This window comes from Melanaphis sacchari, unplaced genomic scaffold (genome assembly GCF_002803265.2).
Source record: "Melanaphis sacchari strain LSU unplaced genomic scaffold, SCAv2.0 Contig1672_pilon_pilon, whole genome shotgun sequence".
In the NCBI taxonomy this organism is placed as follows: domain Eukaryota; kingdom Metazoa; phylum Arthropoda; class Insecta; order Hemiptera; family Aphididae; genus Melanaphis; species Melanaphis sacchari.
Genome location: NW_020270766.1, coordinates 7,449 through 11,503, shown reverse-complemented (window position 1 = coordinate 11,503; position 4,055 = coordinate 7,449). Strand labels below are relative to the sequence as shown.

Below are 4,055 nucleotides of genomic sequence, written 5' to 3'. Positions count from 1 at the left end.
GAGAACGAAGCAGAGACAAAAGAAACAACCATAGTCAGTTTGGACGGGAATATGAGAGTGCAGTAAATTGTTAATGCAGTGAGGTGAGACCAACCGTATTCACACTACTTAAGGAAATACAACGAGAAATAGTAGCGAGAGATTGTAGTTCTATGGTTTTGTGTCTAGTATGAGCCCAAATATGTGCACATAGGAACAAAGGAAGATGGTTTAATCGTAGTAAACGTTAGAGATCATATATCTACGTCAGTGAAAATAACAGAATTATATTTTCCGGACAACTCTAAAAGATACTACCTAATATGGTTTTTAGGTTCTTAAGCTGAATTAGATGTCGACAGCAACACTAAGAGAATTAGAAGTGAAAATGACCATATCATCAGCATAATGAGACATTGATGCCCGAGGGACGTAAGATTCTTTTCGACAATGCTCATATATATTGAATAGTAATGGACTAAGACAACTACCCTGCAGCAGACCTGTGAAAGTAGAACGAGTATTATGTGAGCCAAAGGAGAGGAGAAGAAGAGATTTCTATGATTAAAGAGAGAGAGCAATATTTACAGAAATTAGAGGAGCATGTAAAGAAAGAGATGAGAAATAGAGTGGAGATATTGACGAGTCAAAGGCGCCGCGAATATCAACGAATGTAGCTACAAAAATTGCTTATTGTTAAAGGAGTGATAAATATGACCCATGAACGTTGCGAAACATTCCGTGGTTCAGACCTTTCCTGAATGCAAATATATTAGTAGATAGAATAGAGTTAGATTCAAGCCACCAATCAAGCCTTGATTTGAGCATATGTTCGAATATTTTGCACAGAGAGGAAGAGATAGCTATTGGTCGGAAGGAAGTATTAGTTTTGTTTAGGTATAGGTATGATTTTATTGGAGTTCCACGACGACGGGATTTGTTGATTATTAAGTATGTTGTTCATTATAGAGAGGAGAGAATCTAAAGCGTTTTGGGAAGGTGTTAAGCATAAAGTGGAGAAATATTATCGAGACCAAACGCGATAGACTTACGGAAGAAATAGCTATAGTTCTGATATTGAAATTGGAATTGTTAGAAACATGATCGGGACGAACAAAGGAGAATAACAAGGAAAATCTGGAATAGTTTGGGACATAACAAGCAATTTTGAGCAAAACCTCGAACTCATCGTCTGTCTGGACGCATGAGAAATAACGAGTTTTGAAACGTCGAGCTGTGACAGAGGTGTTGTAGGTATTGATGGTTAGGTAGAAGCAAAACGCTCAACTATTTTTCATTTTAAAGTTTGAGTTGGGAGACATGCATTGCTATATAGAGAAAGTCGGACATAGAACCTGTGCGAGAAAAGTTTTAAAAGTGAGGATCGATTTTCACTGAGTTAATAAGTACGTTCCATCAGGAGGAGCGGGTAGGTAAGATTTTATTTGATTCATGCTGGGAATTGTAGCTATAGCTGCATTATCAATGATGTTTGTGAGCGCTTTAGGATATTAGAGATTTGATCATTGGTAAGATGAAATTGTGAGTTTTGATGTGAGAGAGAAAGACGCCCAATCAGTTTTATTAAAATTGAAGTGAATAGGAATATTACGGATCGAGTCAGGTTTGGAAATTGGGTACGTGAGATTAGAAAAGTTTGTTTTAATGGTAATTGGGAAATGATCACTACCGTGAGCCTCGCATAAAGTATTCTATGATAACTTCCAAGCAAGGTCGGGAGAGCAAAAAGATAGATCGATGGCTGAATCAGTGGAGTTTAGGTGCCCCACGTGTGTAGGACTACCGTCGTTTAAAAGGTATAAGCCTAATGAGTTTATAGTGTCATATATCTGGTTACCTCTACGAGAAGTTAGAGTGGAACCCCAGGCGGGATGAAAAGCGTTGAAGTCGCCACAAAATAGAGAGTTTGGAGTGACTAATTTAAAGATGGTCAGCCAGAGATCATTAGGAACATTAGAACTACTGGAGATATAGCAAGACCATACCTTAAGTGGAAATGGGAAATCTGTTTTCGAAATTTCGATACCAATAAGATCTATTTTAAATCTTATGAGACTATTTCTAGTTATAATGTCAATAGGAATAAATTTAGATTTAAAAGAATTATGTATAGCTATGGCGACGCCACCATAACCATCAGGCCGATCACATCTAAACGTTCTGAAATGTGGAATTTTGGTGGAGCGTGATGGGAGGAGCCATGTCTCGGAAAGAATGGCTATGGAATATTTTTGGCTGGCGAGTAAGTACTGCAGAGATGGAAGGCGAGCTGCAAGGCTCCTAACATTCCATTGCAAAATATTGACATTTTGGAGGGAGTTTATTTTATTTTTGTGAGAGGATTGCATAATGATTTAATTGTGTATAAGTTATTGAGATGATAAGTGTGATAGCTAGATAATTGTTATTATTGAACAGGAGAATTAGGAATAGGTATAGCTAGGAGGGAAGATAAAGAAGATTCAATTAAGTTCTGAAGGGAGGAGGGCGAAAACGGAGAAAATAACGGAGGAGAGTTAATGAGGGATTCGGAAAGTTTGAGAGATAGTGTATATACCCAAGAGAAATCATTATGGGTACTTTCTTGTACAAGAGATTGATTAATAGCTGATTTGTTTAAATAACTCCCATTAGGAGAAGAATACGATTGTACAACTGGTAAAGTAATATTTCCTTTAAATTGAGGAGGACAATGTTTATGTTTATTTTTTTTTTGAATTGAAAAAATGGCGATTGTCATTAAGACTGGGGAAATGATCATTATTAAGAGGGTGGTTAATTTCTATAGAATTTGAAGTTGGAGACTGTTTGTTAACAATGTCAGAATATTTGAAAGCAGAAGTATAACAATTATTTTTCTTAAACGCTATCGCATCCTTGTAAGAAATATTTTCAGTTGCCATGATTTTTTTGATACTCTTTTGGGTAGACCATTCTTGGCAACTTCGGTCCGTAGGCAGGTGAGATAGCTTGCAAAAAAGACAAACCGGATCGGAGGCTTGGGCAGAGGGACCTACGACAGTATTTTTGTGTGTGTCCAAACCATAGACAACAGTTACATTGAACGGGAGAACGAATACTAGGCTTAACTTCAAAAAGCATATTGAAAAGCGAGATGACAGGTGGAATTTTGGTTGCAACAAATTTCAATTCGACAGTGCGAGTGTGAATTGTATTACCATCTCTTTTTATAGAGATACGCTTAAAATTTTCTATTGGAACAGGAGAGAGGAGACCCTCAAAAAATTCCGCTTCAGAGATGTTGTTATCGATCTTGATAACACCATACGAAAAAATAAGTGAGACAGGTATGTTTACCTGGAAACCGTTATCACTCGGGATTTTAGAACTTAGGCAAATATTGCCGTTGGTGATCGAATTGAAGTAATTTTAACTTTTTTTGAGCCAATTGGTTTAATATTGGCAATACCAGTGAAGTTGGTAGAAAAGAATTTTGCTATTTTAAACGGGTGCAAATTCCCTAAATTTTTGTCTTGATCGGTGCATTCAGCGAGTAATACTATCGGACCATTATAGTTCAGCGAAAAATATCGGAGTCGAGTGTTAATGTTATTATTATCGATAGCTGGATTTTGGGTTGTTAATGGCATAGTGATATCTGTAGATAACGTAGTGGCTGAGGCAGACTCATTAGAACGGTCGTAGCCGTTAACACGTTCACTGCTAATGACGCCAGATTTTTCTTTTCTTTATAATTTTATCAGCGTTACGGATAAACAAATAAGTTTTCGTCAGCGTTATCTTCAAGTATTGTTTAATCGTTTTGTGCTAGTCGTACCTTGATAATTCTAATTTTAGATTTTGGTTTATCCAGTTTTATCTGTTACCTTTTTCGTCAATTGTGTTTATTATTTTTGATATCATTTTCACTTGTGAGTTGTGACAAGCATAATGTTATTTCATGTTTTGTTATAAATGTAAAAATTACAGTGCGTTGGTTCGATAATTTATCAATATTTAAACTTTTTTTACGGTTTCATTGAATTTTTTTAGTGTTTTTTTTATAACAAATATGGATGAACCAGGATCATCTC

At 36.2% G+C, this 4,055-nt stretch overlaps 1 pseudogene; it reads right to left on the bottom strand.

Moving 5' to 3' along the window:
- Positions 1 to 2,407: 2,407 nt before the first annotated feature.
- LOC112592289 lies at positions 2,408 to 3,611 on the bottom strand (annotated as a pseudogene).
- Positions 3,612 to 4,055: the final 444 nt, after the last annotated feature.